A 21,343-nucleotide genomic window follows, 5' to 3' on the forward strand; every position below is an offset into this window, starting at 1 on the left:
TATACTGTTGTATCTATTCAAAATGATACATATTATAGTAATAATAATTATCAATAACTCTTATTTTATCAGCCAAAAACTCTGAGATGCTTCCGTTCACTCCAAGCTTCGATCGGTGTCTTGTCTTGCATAGCTTTGATTAGACATTTGTTGAGCAAATAGATTGCATTGTTTACTGCTACTGCCAAAATCTTTTTGGAAGACCCTTCGCTAGGAGCATGGCTTGTTGTTTCCATACATAATAGTCTTATTTTTTCTTTCGGATATACCATTTTGTTTTGGTGCGTAGCCAATTGTGAGCTGATGGTACATGCCTTCATCTTCACATCACATGTTGAATTCATTAGAAGTGTATTTATTGTCTCTATCACTTCTTATTGTTTTGATATTGCGACCACTTTGCTTTTCGACACAGGTTTTATATTTTTTTAAAATATCGAAGACTTGAGATTTAGTAACCCATGTCATTCTCGTAAAGTCATCGATAAAGAGAATAAAGTACCTGTTTTGATCATTTGAGGGAGTACGCATAGGCCCGCAAACGTCTAGTAGACTAACTCTAGTGGCTCTTTAGCTCTCCAAGCTTTTCCAGATGGAAAGGGTTGTCGATGTTGTTTCCCAAGCATACACCCTTCATGGACATTGTTGAGCTCCTTGATGCTGGTAGGCTTAACATCATATTCTTCTGCTGGAGGATCTTTTTAGCCTGTGGAAATTAAAATGTTCGAACTTTCTATGCCATAGCCACGATTCATCTCCTAGAACTTGTATTGCAACATTGCTTGTGTATCTCCATTGGATAGGAAAACATCTATTTTCTCTTATTTTTATCTTTGCAATTTCAAAAGATTTGTCTTGCTTGTCATAGATTGTGCAAGATTCTCCTTCAAAATGCACAGAGTACGACATTTTTCAATTATTTATCCTACACTAAGTATGTTTTGATCGATGTTGGGTACCAGAGTACATCATTGATGTATCTCTTGAAGTCACCATTACCTATTTTTGGCTTTTGTCTTGGATTTATCAAGATTACAAAAGATGCTTTCATTTTTTGTCATGTGGTTACTGCAACCACTTTCTAAATACCAAGATCTTGCTTTTCTTCTGATGCAGCTTGGCAGACATAGAAGAGATTATTCTCATCATTTTTCTCCACACAAATGTTAACTTGATGAGATTTTCTTAAACGACAAGTTTTTCAGTGTGCCGAAATGTTTTACAATTTTGGCACAGAGGCATTCCTTTAAACCAACAATCTTTCTCCAAGTGATTTTTTCTTTTACAAATGCCACACATGGATTATACTTATCGTTATTTTCTTTTAGTTTCTCTTGATAATTCTTATTTTTTAAATTTTCTTGTAATTTCCTTCCATCAGCTTTTGATTTTTGAGACCGCGAATTAATTTTAGACGAAAAGACATTTTCCGTCAAATTTTCATTATGCCTTTCTCGCCTATTGTCGTATGCTTCAAGGGAGTCCATTAATCTAGTCGGTGATAAAGTTTCTAAATCCTTTGTTTCTTCTATCATAGATATTATTGCATAATATTTTTCTGTACTAGAAATTAGTATTTTCTCTACTATTTTCTTGTCATAAACTATTTCTCGATACGCTCCCATTTTATTTACTATTTCTTTTGTTCTAGAATAGTAATTTTTTGCGGTCTCATTATCTTTCATTCTTAATATTCTCAAAATATCTTCTAAGCTTCTTTGTAGTTTGACCATGCGTACCTTGACAGTTCCTTGGAACTCCTCCCGCAACATGTCTTATGCTTCTTTTGTTGTTGATGCGCCCATAATCCGCAGAAAAAAGTTGTCTGTCATAGCTTGCTGCTAGCAGAATAATGCTTGAGAATCCTTTTGTTGTTTCTCTTCCATGGCCTTCTTTAGATTTTCCGACAATGAAGACGTGTCTTCGGGAACACTAAATCCATCTTCAACAATTTTCCATATAGATTTTGTGATCGAAAATAGGTCTTCATTTTGATAGGCCAAAAATCATAGTTTTCTCCATAGAAAATTGGAAGAGGTAGAGTTGAGCGGCTGGAATCAGAACTCATGATGAGTAGAAAAGATTACGCCAAGTGTTGAGATCAAACGAGGCTCTAATACCACTGATGATTTTTTATTTGGGATAGAGAAAATTGTGATGATTTGTAAGAATATTTGATGAGTAGTAGCAATGGCTAGAGTAACTATGATGGGTTAGGGTATTGTAATTGATGTTGTTGAGTGGACAAGTAAATGAATTTGAGTTTGGAGGAGTAAGGTTTGTGTTTTAGAGAGTAGAGTATAGTATAAAGTAATAGAGTTTTATAGTACTAGATAATAATGCATGCTAGGAGTTGCATGTACGTCTTAATTCGTCTTAATCCACAACCAGATCAGTAATATATCCTTTTGTATTAATTACATATGCATGTCTTAATCGCAACCAGATTAGATCAGTAATATTAATGTTTAATCTATCTAATTATAAACTTACCACTACAACAAAAGGGAGTATTAGAGGCGGAGGCTTCTACCGGTAATAGTAGGGCATTCCGCTGGTAATACTCGGTCGGTGATTAGGGGTATTACCGGCGGACTGACACCCCGCTGGTATTCTATTAATACCGGTGGATTAATAGGGGCGGGACTCCGCCGGTGTAAAAGAATAGTCAACCTCGTTTGACTTATTTAATACCAACGGGTCCCACTCTATTAATCAGCTAGTAATAAATTAATAATAATAAAATATAATAATTCATTTGACTTTATTTAATAATAAATATACATATAATACTTATTTAAAGATAATAAAATTTAACATAAATTAAAAGTAATTATTAATAACACGATTAATATTCATAAAAAAAATTACATATAAACTAATCATAAAATTAACATAATGAAAATATAAATTGTCTTAATTTAATTACATATAAACTAATCATAAAATAAACATAATAAAATATCAATTGTCTTAATTTAATTAAAAAAACCTAAACTAATTATTATTGTTTGGATCGAGCCAACCAGACGAGAAATATTCATTAACATTCAAGTCAATACCTTGATCACCAATGTTAGGGCGCGACGATGGTGGTGAAGCAAACTGTGGTGCTGATGGTGAAGGGTAATAAGCTTGTGGAGACTGCTGCTGCGAAGATGATCCAAATTGTTGAGTATGTGGTCGTGTCAAGGGAGATTGATGCAATAAACTCTCAAACTAACCATACATCTGCTACTGCGACGAACTCACAAATTGACCATATCTCTGCTGCTACGACGAACTTATAATTTTATTAATCTTTTTCATTCAATAATACTAATTAACTAAATTAAATAATATTCATTACAATTCTCATTATGTTAACATAACATATAATAAAAAAAATTAAAACTACTGCACTTAATAAAATTTCACAAAAAATTTGATAGCATAACAGTTTAATACAATCATTTCAAAAGTTTTAAAATCCTGCACTTAGAAAATCCCAGAACATTTATTATAGGATATATAGTTTTTTTTTTAAAATTTTGACAACATAACAACTTAAATTTGTCATATCCCCAAATTTAAAATCTCCAAACAACAAAACCTAGAATAACTAGAAGAACAAAATATTTATTCAAATAATATTACAACACAAATCAACATAAACCATAATATGATTAATACAATAATAATCTGATTTTTTTTCTTTCAAAAGTTTGACGCTCTGCTAAAAAAATAAAGCAACATACTAATATTTTTTTAATAATCGAATCTCATCCTTTTAACAATAAATTAAATACAATATAATACAACACATAAATCTATTTTTTTAATAAGACCAAAACTATTTTTTTTAATAAATATTATGAAACCAATATCATTAAAAAAAAAATACATACACTGGTGGTGGTCTGAAAATCTGGCGTGGGGTCCGAAACTCCCGTGTGACGTGGGGGTTTCTGAAATTAAATACAAACAATTCAAATTAAAAAAAAACTACATACAAACAATTAAAATAAAAAAATTAATACATACAAAATTAATACATTTTGGCGTGGGGGCAGTGGTGGTGATCGGACAGAGGGGCGGTGGTGGTGCTCGGACAGAGGGGCAGTGGTGGTGCTCAGATAGAGGGGCGGTGGTTGTGCTCGGACAAAGGGGCAGACTAAGAAAAGAGTGTGTCTGAGAGAAGGAGAGAAGAGAAATGAGAGGGACGGATGAAACGATGTGCAAAATTTTCAATATGTAAGATTATTAGAAGCGGTGACCCGTCGCTATTAATATTTTCCCGCCAGTAATAAACTATTAGCGGCGGGAGCCGTTGCTATTAATATATCTCGCCGGTAATAGTCTTTTTACCAGCGGATATTTACCCTCTACTAATGGATAATCCACTGCTATTAAGGGAAAATACCCACCGCTAATAATTTTGAAACTGAACAATCTTTCATTTCTCAGGCATTGTATTAGCAGCGGACTATCCGCCGCTAATAAAAAAAATTAATTTTTTTATTAATTTCCACATTATTAGCAGCGGACCCAGTAGTCCGCCGCTAATAACCCATACATTACCAGCGGACTAAGTCGGCCTCTAACTTCAGACTTTCTTGTAGTGTATATAAAATTTCATGAGCTATTTTACGAGACTACTAGACCCAATAAATATTTTTTTTAGAAAAGGAATGAAATTAACTTTCAGAGAATTGAAAAGAAAAATGTGTATCAACTTCTAAACAAAAGAATATGATGAAAGTTTTACTTTATAATAATACTGGTCCAAAATAATTGATAATATTACTGTATAATATTTATCAAATAAAGTAAAGTTTACATAATTATTGGTCTTACGTTGGATATGCTGATGTAAGCACGATGATGTAACTATTATTTATTTGGTCCTCTAATTAATTATAATTGCAATAAATGGACTCAAATGAGTAAAGATCTTTCCCTCTCATTCAATAAACTACTGCCACGTCACAGAGTGTTAGGTAGACAAATGAAGAGTGTTCACACTTCACATTCACAATAACTTTTTTTTTTTCTATATTATGAGGTAAAAAAAACATTATCTGTAGAAGATAATTTTGATCATTACTGCTAATTACTTAAAAATTAATAAATAGTACAATTAATATCACATTTTGTAAATAGGCTTTACAAAATGATTTTGGACTGTTATGGGATTTCTGGTAGTGAAAGCTTGGTTTTATGTATTTAAATTAGATTTATACTTTAATTGAAGTTTATTTTATGATTTAAGTGTCTAATGATTAGTAATTTTTCGATTAATCTTTTCTTACCTAATTAAATAAAGTTAAACTTTTTCTTGGAACCACACTTTCGTTGACATTGATGTGGACTTCTTTAAAAGGATATGGTCAACAACATATGGCTTATTTCTTTTTTTTTTTTTTTTTAAATTAAGAAATCTAGTCCACAACCTTTGATTGACTTAATAAATATCATATTGACTTATAAAAATAAAATAAAAGAAAACATTCCTATGTTTAGACTTAAAATGGTGGACAATTTTTTTTTCTAAAAAAAAAAAAGAAAAGAGATTTCCAACTTAACTGAAGAGATTATTACCAAAAGAAAATATAATAATAAATAAAGTAACAAGTTTCCAACCTTATTACAGGAAAAGTAGAATAATTAATTTAAAATTCTATTTGGCAAAGTGGTCACTGCCAAGTAGTTTCATGTGGTTGGAAATAAGGGTTCGAATTTAGGTGACTTTCTTAGGAGACTTAATTGTGAGGATTTATTTGTCGGTCGAGTAGTCCTTATTTGGTGCACCACATAGAGTCGTATAACTGTGCTCAGACGGGGCACTGGTGATGCACTCCATCGTAAATTAAGTCAACCTGTCAAATAGGATCTTGACGAACATTTCAGAGCGAAAATTGAAGCTCTCTCATGATAACGCCCAAAGAAATGAGTCAGACGTGGTAGCCCCTCCTCTTTTTCTATAAGAAAAGAAGAAAAAAACTTGAAATTCTATCCCGCTTTAGATAAAAGAGAAACTGATTCTTATTAATTACTAAATTAAAAGATCTGCTATTTTCTTTTCTTTTTTTTATAATTTTTTTTTAAAAAGATAAATATTGTGTTGATTGAGGACTATATTTATATTTGTTTATTTCTGGATAGGGACCTCTATCTAACACCATATTAATAATAATGAACGAATGAGATAGATCATCATGTACGTATTGTGCTTGTAGTAATTAATTATAGCTCGATTCGAACAATTTCTCAAATTTACAATTTCTCGATATGTATAATAATTAAGTGGATCAATATGTCTCCCTATCAGGTATAATTTATATTATAGAGTAATTAGTGAGAATAAATATTTTTTTAATATTAATTATGTTGTGAAGTAGCATTGTTTTGATATTCATTTTAAAATGAGTTGTTTATGGATAAGGTGTCAAGTGTGTTTGGTGGAGTGTTAAATTAGAGCTGTAAATATGGGTCGGGCTTTCTAGCATGGCACGAAAAAATATGGGCCTGGGCCAGGCATGACACGAATTGAAAATTAGTACGGCACAGCACGACAAGCCCGAAGGCACGACACGAAAGCATGAACAAACTAGCCCGAAAGCACGACACGATAAAAAAATCCGATATTTTGACATTAATAATCATAATAAATTTTTATTTGTCAATTATTAATAAATTAAAATAATAATAGAAGTCTTATTTTTCTCAATGTTTATATTTTTATAATTATATTAATTTATTTTAAGATTTGTGAGTTAAACTTTTTAGCATTTATTAGTAGGTATTAAAATTATAATAATTATCTTTGATATAATTTTGTGTAAAATATTGTTAAAGGGTATATAAAAATATCTAAAATTATAATTTAAACAAAGAAATGTATTTGGTTTGGTGGAAAGTCCATTGATGGTAAAAGAGGAGGTGAAGGATTTAATTCCCTATCCTCACATTTTTTGGTAATAATAAAGTGGGTCTAAAAGTGAGCACGGCACGACATGACATGACATGGGCTCGACCCAGCCCGAATTTATCGGAGGCACGAAAATGTAGGCCGGGCTGGGCCGGGCCGGCCCACATTTACAGCTCTATGTTAAATGTATATATCGGAAATGTTACTTTGTACAAGACTCCATAATTTTATTTTGAATAAATTATATTTTTGTCCCCCGAACTATGACTATTATATAATCGTGCCTTCCAAATGATTCGCGATGTTAAAATTCCTCCTGAACTATGCACGTTATTGAAATATAAGACTTCTGTTAAATCTCGTCCTAAGTGACTAACAGATTGATGATATGACATTTTTGTGTAGAATAATTAGCAATTTTGCCTCCCGAACTTTGACCGCTACCAAATAATACCTCTTTTATTAAAAAAATTAATTAATTTTTCTAAAAATACTAATTAAATCCTTAAAAAATTAAAAATTTAATTCATAACAAATAAATCTTTTTTAGTTTTACTTTTTCTTTTACAATATAAAATAAATATATTTTATAATAAAAATTTAAAATAAATACTAAAACAAAGAAAAAATCTTTAATTAAAAGATGACGAATGACGAAGGGCTTAAATAAAAAAATAATAATTTAAGCGAAGGAGGACAAAGGGGAACAAACTTTGTTTTAAGATTTATTTTTTATTTTTATTTTAAGATATATTTATTTTATATTGTAAAAGAAAAGAAAAAGTAAAAAAAAAACGTTATTTGTTATTAATTAGATTTTTAATTTTTGAGTATTTAAAAATTTATTTAATTAGTTTGAAACTTTTAGTATTGTTTATGTTCTTAATCTTTTAAAATGATTTTTTTTTTTAATTTTAAAGGATATAATTATTATTTAAAAAAAATAGTTTTAGGATATAATTATTATTTCGACAGCATAACGACTATCTTTCTAAATATCCCAAAATTTTAAATCTGCAAATAACAATTAAATAAGATCTTGACAAACATTTCAGAGCAAAAATTAAAATTCTATCGTGATAACGTCTAAAGAAAAGAGCCAGACGTGTAGTCCCTCCTCTTTTTCTATAAGAAGAAGAAGCCCGTTTTATATAAAGAGAAACTGATTCTTATTATTAATTACTAAATTAAAAGATCTGCTATTTTCTTTTGTTTTTTTATAATTAAAAAAAAAAGATAAATATTGTGTTGATTGAGGACTATATTTATATTTGTTTATTTCTGGATAGGGACCTCTATCTAACACGATATTAATAATAATGAACTAATGAGATAGAACATCATGTACGTACTGTGCATGTAGTAATGAATTATAGCTCGATTCGAACAATTTCTCAAATTTACAACTTCTCGTTTTTCACGTGGATATGTATAATAATTAAGTGGATCAATATGTCTGCATCACGTATAATTTATATTATAGAGTAATTAGTGAGAATAAATATTTTTTTTAATATTAATTATGTTGTGAAGTAGCATTGTTTTTTATATTCTTTTTAAAATGAGTTATTTATATGGATAAGGTGCCAAGTGTGTTTGGTGGAGTGTTAATAAATGTATATCGGAAATGTTACTTTGTAAAAAAACTGCATAATTTTTTTTTGAATAAATTATATTTTTGTCCTCTGAACTATGACTATTATATAATTGTGCCTTCAGAATAATTTGTGATGTTAAAAATTCCTCCCAAACTATGCACGTTATTGAAATAAATAAGAGACTTCTATTAGATTTCATCATAAGTAGCTAATAGATTGATGATATGACATTTTTTCTGTTGATGTGATACTGTCATGTGTAGAATAATTAGCAACTTTGTCTTCCGAACTTTGACTGCTACCAAATAATACCCTTTTATTTAAAAAAAAATAATTTTTTTTCTAAAAATACTAATTGAATTCTTAAAAAAATAAAAATTTAATTAATAACAAATAACTCTTTTTTTGTTTTACTTTTTCTTTTATTTTACAATATAACATAAATATATTTTAGAATAAAAATTTAAAATAAATACTACAACAAAGAAAAAATATTTAATTAAAAGATAACGAATGACGAAGATCTTAAAACAAAAAAAAAATTTAATTTAAGAGCAAGATGACGAAGGGAGAAACTTTGTTTTAAGAATTATTTTTAATTTTTATTTTAAGATCACTGTAGAAGGAATTCAATTTTTCATGCATGCAAAAGCCCTTCTGAACTTATTACTCAAACTCTCTATTGTTGAGACTCAAAGCTTAATATTACTGACTCGTAGACTAAGCCTCCAACCACGTAAAAATCATAATGTTGTTAGTTTATTTCCCTTCTTGATAATTCTAATTCTTAATATATTAACATTTAGTATGTAGATATATATGTTTAAAATATTATCAACGAATTAACTTTAGTCTCTTAAATTTAATTAAAAATAAAAAAGATTTTTGATTGATATTATGATAAAATGATAAGACGGAATATTAACAGCTTAACTGATGAACTGAACAAGACAACACATACAGTATTCCCATATAAATATACATATATATATGGCTAGGGTTTTGAAGGTTTTCTAAAGTACTTGTTAACATGTTCTATAGGCTTCTGACCTCCGCTCTGACAGTACGGATCACCTGGGTTTACTTTACTGCAGGGCTGTACAGCAGCGTCCCTATTTTCACTGCCTCCGCTTTGGATAGTAGGAACCTCCGCCAAAACTCGGCTGATGTGAGAGTCCATCAAAAACTCCAACTCCAAGTCCTCTGCAATGAGGCAGTTCTCGTCGGCGGCGCCACCGTTGACGCAGTAGCGATCATAAGTGACATTGGTCTTCAGAAGCACAGCTGCTCCACAACCGTTTATTGAACTCAACGTCAGGACTGCTACTGCTACTGCTACCATCGCCGCTGCTGTTAACATACTACTCCTTGTGTAAACGACCACCATTGTTAATTCTTGTGTAGTATTACACACTCTTATTTGCAGCTTATATAATGAGTTTGGAGAGAGCAAAAGAGTATAAAGAGTGAAGAGGTCAATTGATTGAGTCTTCAATTACATTATTGAGTGGGTTAGTGTTCTTTTTCTTTATGGAGTGGTGTTCTTTCTCTTTTTCTTTTGTAAGTGTGAGCCTTGTCCTCTCTTTAAATTAGGGGACAAAGAAAAAGTTGCCTTGATGCTTTTTATTTTGTCTCTATAATAGTTTTTTTTTTTTGGGCTAATTTGATTTTATCAACTTATTAGTGTATATTTTGTACATCGTGGGATGTAATTTTTTTTTTTGTATAATTATATATATATATATTTTTAAATGAAAAATAAGACTAAAGATATTTTAAGGTTACATGTTATAAACATACAAAACCTTAAGATTTAGGTTAATAATGATGGATATTATAAAAATAAAACAGGAAAATAAATACAATTAAAAAAATAAAACATTGTCAAATGAATAAATATATATATATATATAATAGAATAATATACAAATGTTTAATTCAACGTATATATATAAACGTACAATTATTTTTAAAAATGAATTTGTATGCATTATACATTTATTTTAATAAAATACTATTTTTTTGTTATTATGAAAAGGTTAGTTTTAAGATTAGTTCTTTTTTGGTATGTGTGTGAGTTCTGTTGATGTTGATGCAATTTTTGTCAACTAAAAATAAGAGCGAATTAAATGATATAAAGAATGCAGACATATTTTTATGTAGCTCAGTAGTTAAAATTAACTACATAAGCTCACGAGTCACTTGCACTCTTAAACGATATAAAGAATGCATACAAATTTTTACGTGGTTCAGCAGTTAAAATCTACATATGTCTATAAGTCACTTTTATTGAGTGTTTGGAATTTGAAGCTCAAAAAGTAATTTCTCATAATTTGATTACAATAATTCAATGTGAAAAATAAATGAAAATGATCATGAGTTCTTTTTAAATGAAATTTTTTAGGACACACATAGTTTTTAGGACTTGCAAAAAGTCCAGGAGTTATTTTTAGGACTTGCATCTAGGTGAGTGCCCTAAAAAAATGTCCTAAAATAGTGTTTTGTAGTAGTGTAGGCAGATTTTAACTGTTGAACCACATAAAATTACCTTATGAATTCTTCTATTTTTTTTATATTCTTGTTTGGTGCTTTTCATAATTAAGTTGACGAAAAACGGGGTCAACATATAGGATATAGTTCTGAGAGAAACTTATTTTAAATTATGAAAATTTATTTTAAATAATAAAAAAAAATATTAACAAAGAATTGTTTAATTATAGGTTTAAATTATGGTTAAAAACAAATTTTAAACAAATCTAAAACCAAAAATCCTAACTATGTTCTTCTTCACCGATTCTTTTTTTTCACACCGGTCCTTCTTCTTCTTCCCCTCAATAACACAATAGGAATACCCATTCAAGCTAAAAGCCAAGAACAAAATTGAATCCATATTCAAGCATTCCAAAATCATATTTAGAATAAAATCTAAACATTAAAAAAATTATGATTTAAACTCAAATCTACACTCCATAAAAAAAATAAACAACAAAAACTTAGATTTCCACAAAATCATTAAACAAAAGTAGTATCACAGCCCTAGTCCTTCATTGATGTTGCTTTCTTTCTCTGCAAAAAAATTATTAAATAAAATAAATATGATTAAGGACAAGTTTGATACATTTGTGTTGTAGGGAAAAACAATTGTAGCTGTAGTGTGGGAAAAAGCAGCTGCAAACTGTACTGTGAGGAAAAGTTGTTCAGTGTTTGCTAAATTACATATTTTAAAATATTGTGAGTTGGAAAAGTCATATCAGAATGTCATATTTGTTTTAATTTATTAAATAAATTTACATGTTTAAATTAAATATGTTTTTAATAAGTGACTAATAAAGAGATCATAACCAAAAATATTATATAATATAGTATATATTATTATATATGAATAAATAATAACTAGTCGATGTGGCTGATAATGGTATTATATATTGTTCATGATATAATCAAAAATATAAAAAACATAAGTTATTTCAAAATTCTCATTTTTTGTGTCTTTAATTATTTATTTATTTTCCTAAATTATGAAATTAATATATGTTTTTGATAAATTATAATTTAAAAATATTATGAGAAACAAAAATAATGTTATAGTGTATAATAAACTCTCTATATATATTAAAGTGGTTTGTTGATAAAATAAAATTATATCTAATAAATCTAAATTATAAAAATATGTTTTAATTTTTTTTTAAGAATTAAATATTATTTATTTTTTAAAGGAAATATTGTTTATTTTATTGTAATATTAATTTATTCTAAATATTTTTATTTTGAGTAATATATAATAAATAAATTTATTGTAAAGTTTTTAATTAATATTATATATGAAAACCATACCGTTTATAATTAATATTCACTGTATATTTTTAATTTTTTTGAAATATGCGGTGATGCACGTAAGGGACAAAATCTTAAAATGTAAACTTTCTTTATTAGTTTATTTTAAATATATTGCAAAAATAACTTAAACTAATTTATTTAATAGAAAAATGATTTTTTATTTAATATGTTAATGTTTCTATGATATCAACTTTCAAAATATTCAATATCTTCTTTATTTATTTTTTCCTTATTAGCCAAGTTGGATTTTCTTTCCCATGTAAATATGTTAATTTTAAATGTCAAAGTTTAAAAAATAATGAATACTATGTAATTTTAGATGCTTTGTTCTTCAATTCAATAATTTTATATTAGTTTTTAAAATATTTTATTAAATTATTGATACTAATATTATGGTAAATGTTATATACAAACTAATTATTATTTTTTCTGGATCAATAACTAAATTACTACATGATTTTTTTTTCTTATGCGTAAAATTATCTATATAATATAATTATGAGATTTAGAGTTGTTATTTAAATTTTGTTTGATAATTTGCCTTTAAAAGAAAAAGAATAAAAAACGGTGCCTCTCCTAAAATTAAAGTCTCTGGCTTGGACTTTTCTTTTTCTTTTTCTTTTTAAAAAGGCCTTAGGTAGGACCTGTCACTATAAAAGCAAAGTGTAACATACTTTCAAATTATTGTCACATGGCTAGCTGGCCTACTTATTAATAATAAATAAAAGTGTTATAAAAAGGATTTATATATATATATATGTTGAATACGTATTCCATAAATATGTACGTGTATTTATATATATATATATATATATGTTATATTTTAAAATATAAAGTTGATTGATTAAATAAGTGTTAGATAACTATTTAATCTTGTGATTGTGATGGAATGTTATATTATTTTATAATATAATATTTTAGATTAAATAAATGTGATAAATAATGTCACGTACTGTAACATATAAAATAGAGTTATAATATTTAGATATATATATGAATATCCAAATATGTAACATATTTAGTGTTACAAATTTAGTTACAAATTTGTAACTTCCAAATATTGTCTATTATTGTGTAAATTTGTTGTTAGACAATATTGAGATGAATTTCTTAAAACCATATGTAAAATGGTGGTTAAAGATATAATTTTAACCCCAATAATGTATTTTGGGGGTTACAAAATTAATTGGAAGTGGATTGGAAGTGGATTGGAACAATTTGGAAAAACAACACATTTTTGTATGCTGAAATCGGTCAGTGGCCGCAGCCACTGATACTCCTGGCCGCGGCCACAGAGGCTGACTGACTAATTTTTCAGTTTTTTCTAACCTTTTTGAACGGCTCCAAAAACACAAATAACTCTCAATTTTCATTTTTAATTCCATAAGAGTGTCACATATTGTAACTTCTAAAAAAAAGTTACAATATTTAGATATATGTGAATATTCAAAAAGTAAGGAATAGAAGTCAGAATAAATGATGAAACAACAGAAATTGACTTACGTTGACTATTTCATTCAACCCTCGATTGATGATTTGGTCGGCATTCATAGAGGTAGTTTCATTGATGGCGGCCTGGCTGCGTCTATGCTTCGAGAGCTTGTAGATTCTTTCCCTGGCCGACCCAACCGCGAGGCTGGACAGGGAGCCTTCGGACAAGTTGTCCAGAGTCTTTCTATCAGCGGCCCTAAAAGAGGGCTGTGGATTCGCAGGCGCAGACGACGACTGTTCGGTGGAGGTGTCGTGTTCTCCTTAGAAGGGTCGGCGCCGGGAGTGTCCTCTGTTCGAGCCTTCTTTGAGGGAGTCTTACTACTTTCCCCTCGAGCCCTTTTGCTGTCCTTCGGGACAGAGGCAGCAGCAGCGGTTTGATAATGCTCGAAGAATTTCTCAGAGTCCATACCTGCACAAAGGAAAACAATTCGAACGGTTAGATTAAAGGATCACGAGGAGCAGAAATCAGAGTGAAAGGATTACGAGTAAAATACCCGAGCTACACCTACTGGTCATAACATTATCTACTGAACTACCTAGATCCTAGAAGAAATCTGAGTTTAAAGAAGGGGCATTCCTAAAGTTTTCGTCCCCATCAAATAGATGGGAAGGAATTGGCAGATTATTCAAAAACGAGAATGATATACCGTTTACTTCCGACAAGTCGTCAGACTGTTCGGTAGGCTCAACAGCCTTTTGTTTCCCTTTGCCCTTGGGGACCGAAGGTTCTGCTGTTCGGTGGGGAACAGCAGGTTCCCTGATTGTAACCCCAGTTGGCCTCCTCCTAGGAGGAGGCGCCTGAGGTTGCTGCTCGAGTCCCTGCTCAGCTCCCACATCAGCGTGAGCACCACCCGTCGCGGGTTCACTGGTCGCAGGTTGAGAGCCCTTAAGGCCAGCCAACCTAAGGTTAGCCTCATTGATCAAGTTTTTTACACTCTTAGCAGCATTTGACATACTGGCTAAGAGTGCTGCCCTCGACTCCATTCCTGGAGTGGGGGTCGGGCAAAACCATGGACCTGGAACACAATGGAACAGTGAAGTATTATGACAAGAAATATTTAAAGCGCATGAACTACTGTTTTAAGGATTGTTATTTTCCTTACCTCCTCGGGTGAAGGCCAGATTGTCCACGGCGATGTCGGGCGTAAGGAAGTACTCCATATGATACTTCCCCACGTTGGAGATATGGGTGGTCTCAGACAGAAAGGTGTGTCCAGTCTCCTGATGGCAAAAGTGGAAAAACCCCGTACCATCTTGGTTGGGGTTGGACTTGAGATCAAACAGATAATTGACCTCGTGAGGAGAGGGGGCTGGCCATTTCTTGAGCTTATAAAAGATATAGAGCGCGACCAGCATCCTATACCCGTTCGGGGTAATTTGAAAGGGCCACCCCAAAGTAGTTTACCACCCCTTGGAAAAATGTATGAAGAGGCAGGGTAGCACCTGCCTCGATATGGTATCTCGACCAGGCGCTATAAGCCCCCCCTGGCAGGTTGGCTCGCTGGTCGATGGAAGGTTTGACTAGGGTTATCCCCGTCAGATTATACTTGTTTAAATAGTTGCTGATCATACGAATTGTCACCGTACTTGGGGGTACCACATGCCACTCGACAGCCGGCTGGTCGGCATGGCGAGGACGGGCACGCCTCTGAACTTCGGTTTCAGGAGGGAATTCATCCCGACCACTGGTCGAGGGAGCATCAGCAGGAGGCTGATTTGGAGAGTAAGGGTTGTTGGGGTTTTATGCCCTAATTAAAACCCAAATTCTTTGTAATCTCATTTTTATTATCAATAAAAGAATAGAAATCATTTTTTGACTTGGTCAATCACTTTGCTCACATGTTTTATTTTCATGATTATTTGTTTAATATAAACTTCTATTAAATCCCGAGCATATAACTAATCTTATTTATAGTGACGTAATCACAGTGGAATATAAATATGATTATATGTTCAAAAATAAGTTAGTCCTAAGATTAGTCAGTGCACCGGATTTACACTGACTTGCCAATCTACGATATGATCTACTTACACATTACAGTGTTATGTTCTTTCCAGAACATTAGCAAAGTAGATAAGATCGGATGTATTTGTTACTTCGGACATGACCGATATTGACAGTTGATAAGATAAGTAAACATACCGTTATTATCTATTCTAGTCATATCATATAGTTGACCATAGGTCAATTCAATCTCAATTCTGAGTGGTTAGTATTCTAACTGATTGTATTATTTGAGTTCTTTGACTTGTTCGTTACCAGCTTACCCTACGGACTAGCCCATACTTACATCTTGGGAACTCGGTAGTATAATTGAGTGGGAGTGTTAATCATAGATATGAACATCTATAGCTTCTGATGAAGAAGTGAAACGATGGTTTCCTTTTAGTTTGGTTCAAGGTGTTAAATGATAGAGATCTCATTTCAGTAATTAAATTAGTTTACTGAAATATCATTTACAAGGAACTAAGTGTTTTAAGGATAAAATACAATGAGGGGTAAAACGGTATTTTAGTCCTATCTCATTGTAGACCGTCTATAGAGGATTGAGTGACAATTATGGTTGTAACAATGGATAATTAATAACGTATCTATATTTGTTATAGAGCGTTCTATGAATTCAAGAGTGCAATTCCAAGTCTATAGTGGAGTCACGAGGAATTAATAAGTTAGTAAATTTATTTGTTAGATTTATGATAACTTATTGGAGCTTGATTTCATAGGCCCATGGTCCCCATTTTACCTTGGATAAAATCATCTAGATAGTCTCAATTAATTGATTTAATCATCAATTAGAATTATCAAAGTTGACTAGGTCAATTTTGGATAGTTTCACAGAGTTGTGTAATTTTGAGAAGAAAAGAGAAATTATGGCAGATTTATTAATTAAGATAAATTGGTATCTAAATTAATAAATAAATTTAAATCAAGGTTCAAATTATAAATAATTAATTTGATAAAGGATTTAAATAATTATTTAATTAATTAAATCAATAGAAAATAATACAGGCCTTGATTTTAAGTCCAATGGGCTTATAATCAAATGGAAAATTTCACGGGCCTATAGCCCATGATAATTTCGACCTAGGGCTTCAAAATGGCTGTTATTTTATTGATTTTTTAATTAAATTAAATTGCCTAATTGAGTCTATAAAAGGAGTGCTTATAGAGAAGTCAAAACAAGGGTTTTTGATAAGTCAGATTTTCTGATAGTTTTATATTCTCTCTAAACAAAAGTCCTTTTCTAAGCCACTTTCTTATTTTCTCTTCTTCTCTCTATATCTATCTCATGTGTTGAGAATTGCCCACACTAGTCTAGGTGGTTCTAAGGATACATTGGAAGATCGTGAAGAAAATAGAAGATCGGTTCAGTTTCTTGATAATACTCTGCGACAGAAAGGATACAAAAGTTAGAGAAACTGAAGGAAGGACTCTTAATTCCGCTGCGTATACTGTAAGTATTCTATTTTTGTTTCTCTTTGAATTCAATTTTAGAAACATGTTTTAGGCTATCTCGTATTAATTTGTTTAATATTAGATATACATGAAAATAAATAAAGATCCTGTATAAGTTTTTTCTAACAACTGGTATCAGAGACTTTGGTAATCTTTATTTTCATGCATGAACATGTTTAAAATTGGATTATATGATATGTTTGAATAATTGGATGGTTTTTCATGTTTTTATGAACATATTGATTTTATGTGAATTTTAGCAATTTTTAGGTTATTTTGTTGTGTTTTCTATGCTCTTAATTTTTATATATGCTTTATTTTGTGTAAAACATGGTAAAAATTAATTAGAAAATGGTTTTGGTTTGAAAAATTGCTTAAAAAAAATTTTGGAAATTTTTTGGCCTGACTGCCCATGCGCGCGCGCACGCCCGCGCGCCTCCGCATGCCACCCGCGCGCCTCCGCACGCCACCCGCGCGCACGCCCGCGCGCGCGCACACCAGCCACCATCGATGAACAGTACCCCGTGAACAGTGCCACGGTTACTATTCATCAATTTTTAATTTTTTTTTTTTGAAAAATAAATAAAATTAAAATTGTGAAAATTTATTATGTATAATCAAAACTAAAAATATCTTTTTTGTTTTATCATTTAAAATTTTTAAAATAAAGATATTTTTGTTAGTTGATTTTAATAATTAGATATTTTCTACAAAGAATCAAATTCAAATTTAAAATTAGACTAACAACTTAATTTTAAATATTTTAATATATTAAAATATTAGAATTATGATATCAGATATTTAAGATATTTTCATTTAAATTCTTGATATTTTTATTAAATCTTTATTTGAAAATATAAACTTTTATTCTATAGTTTTTTAATATTTAAATTATTTGAAATTTGAACATTGTTAGTTAGATATTTTTATGGTTATTTGAATTTGTTTAACTATTTAAGATATTTTAGGCTTGTTATAACTATTTATATTTTATTATTTTTAAATGGTTAAAATATTGATAATAGTTATAACAACACAAGATATTTTGGAAAATAGTTAAGATATTGTTTTTAAAATTTAAAATTGGTTAAATTTTGAAAAATATCATGTTTTTCAGCCAATTAATAAAATATTTTTTTTAATAAATGAGATTTAAATTAACTTTGGTAAATTGTTGATAAATCCTATTTAAATTAAATTAATATTTTTTTTCAAATTAACCTAAAACCAAGTTGATTGTTGATAAATGAAATTTAAATTAACTATTGTTAATTGTTGATAAATTTCATTTAAATTGACTTATTTTTTGTAAAAATTTAATTAATTTGAATTTTTTTTTGATAAATTCTAGATAATTAATTGTAGTATTTTTGCAAATGAAATAAATTGTGGTATTTTTGCATAAATTCATAGAATTGCTCATATAGTAACATGATTAGGCCCATCCAATTATAACATGTCTGTTTGCACTATATGTTGTATTTTTGCAATTGGGCTTAGATGCATATAGTGGCTCATATGTTTGTTAGATATATGGTATTTTGCCAAATAAAATATTCATAAAATGATAGGTTTTATTTGGGCCCATTAGAAAATGTAAAGTTTAAATTCCTCTCTTGTAGGTGATTCCACTTGTGAAGGCCCATTTGCTTTGCATGACTATAGTGGGCCTAATCAATTAACAACAATTAATAAAACGAAGGTTTAAATTCCTGTCTTTGGACTTTGTATGGAAGATAGGGGGCCTTTGTAGTGGGAACGACATACTGGACTCAGCCCTCCTCCATACAAGCCCAATTGTTAAGGCCCATTTACCTGAGTTGGACTTAATTGTATAGGTTCATTATATTAGTTAAACTTAAATATTGATTAGCAACAAATTAATTCTAAATTAATTGAATTTGTTTCAATGTGACACTTTAGAATTAATAAGAAATTATAGGACTTTGGTTTTAAAAATTTTAATCTGTTTAATTTTTTTGGAAAACCATAGTCATTAATTTTCTAAAAATAAATAATAAAATACTATTTTTAATTTTATAATGAGCTGATTTTAAGAATTTGATTCGATCTCCACCGTTGGTTTAACATAGTCAATAGCTTAATGGGGCCTCGAGGCGCTTTGATTCGTCCCCCTACGAAAGGTGTTCATTAGTTATTTTGACAAGGTTAGATTTCGAAAGATAGATAATTATAGGTCAAATTCTACTAGACTCACCCCTACGGTGACTAATAGGACTAAATCTATGATTATCGAAACCGTGGGTCTAGCTCATAAAATAAGAAATTTTGTTTTCTTATTTTGATCGAATAGTAGGTTGTTAATAATGGTGTCCATTATTAAATGAGTTTACAACTCTATTTAACTAGTGGTATTTTTGACTCTCGCGCCAACCGGGACAAGGATATCATAGATTAGTTAAAAACCTAAAGAAATAGAGATATGATTGTTTTTGGTATTTTTTCTCATATCTTCATATTTTTGGTATATGTTGTGCTATTTCTTGAAATTTGTGTGATTAGAAGTTTTATTGAGCAAATGTGATTGATTTCTACTTTATTGATAATTTGTAGTTTTAAGTTAAGTAGTGTCTACTCCCATCCTTTCTCAACTTTCGATGGAGAAACTCACCGAAGAAAACTTCCATAATTGGAAGCAAAATATCAACATAAAGTTGATTGGTGACAACTCCGAGTTCGTCATGATTGAGGAATCCCTAGAACGAGCATCGTCTCCGCACGTTCTTGATAGCATCGTAAATGCTTGGATAACACCGTCTCCACACGAACGTGATGGAACCGTGAATTCTCGGATGGCACCGTGTCTGCACGTTCGTGATCAACTCAACTATGGTCTGACGCAACTCATGAACGAGCTTCAGATTATTGAACCTATCATGGGTGGACCTAGTAAAGGAGGTGAAAATAAGACCACTGATGTTGCTGCTCATCTAGCTAAGGCTGAAGCTAACCAAGCTTCGTCTTCGAAAGCTGGAAACAAGAGGAAAGGTGGACAAATAAACAACCCCAAGCCTGCAAAGGCTGCAAAGACGAGTGCACAACCACGTGCACAGACGCCTAAGGGGAAGAACATGAAAAACAAGAAAGGTAAAGATAAATGTTTTCACTGCAAAGAGAAGGGGCATTGGAAACGAGATTGCCCCAAGTTTCTAGCAGCTAAAAACAAAGGTAATGATTATAGTTCATTTATCTTGGAAACATGTGTTTTAGAGAATGATAACTCCGTTTGGATTATTGATTCTGGATCTACTAACCATGTTTGTAACTCTTTACAGCTTCTTGAATCGTGGGAGAAAGTGAACGAAGGCGGCTTAAAGCTTAGAGTTGGGAACGGAGCGTTCATTGCGGTCCAAGCTAGAGGAAGAGCTCGTCTGAAGTTCGGAAATAAAATTTTAATTTTAAAAGATGTATTTTTTATTCCGGATTTTAGTAGAAATTTAATTTCAGTTTCCATGTTGCAATTAGAACGATTTGTTATGACTTTCACAAGTTTTAATATATCTATTTCTTTCAATGGATCACAATTGTGTATTGCATGTTTGGAAAACGGGCTTTATATTCTGCGACCTAACGAACCCATCGCTCTTAACAATGATTTATTCAAAGTAGCTAAACCTAGGACCAATAAACGTCAAAAGACCGATAACAATAATATGACGTATTTATGGCACTTGAGACTAGGTCACATTGGCTATGATAGGATTCAAAGACTTACAAAGGACGGGCCTTTGAGGGAACTCACCTTAGGTGAATTACCTGTCTGTGAATCTTGTCTAGAAGGCAAACTGACCAAGCGTCCATTCTCTGCAAAGGGTGATAGGGCCAAAGAACCACTTGGTCTTGTGCATTCAGATGTTTGTGGACCTTTGAATATACAAGCCAGGGGTGGTTTTGAGTATTTCGTCACTTTTATTGATGATTACTCTAGATACTCATGTCTTTACCTAATGCATACGAAATCAGAAACATTTTCAAAGTTTCAGGAATTACTAGCAATGGCTCAGAACCAATTAGGTAAAAGGTTAAAGA

This window comes from Humulus lupulus, chromosome 9 (assembly GCF_963169125.1).
Source record: "Humulus lupulus chromosome 9, drHumLupu1.1, whole genome shotgun sequence".
Taxonomy (NCBI): domain Eukaryota; kingdom Viridiplantae; phylum Streptophyta; class Magnoliopsida; order Rosales; family Cannabaceae; genus Humulus; species Humulus lupulus.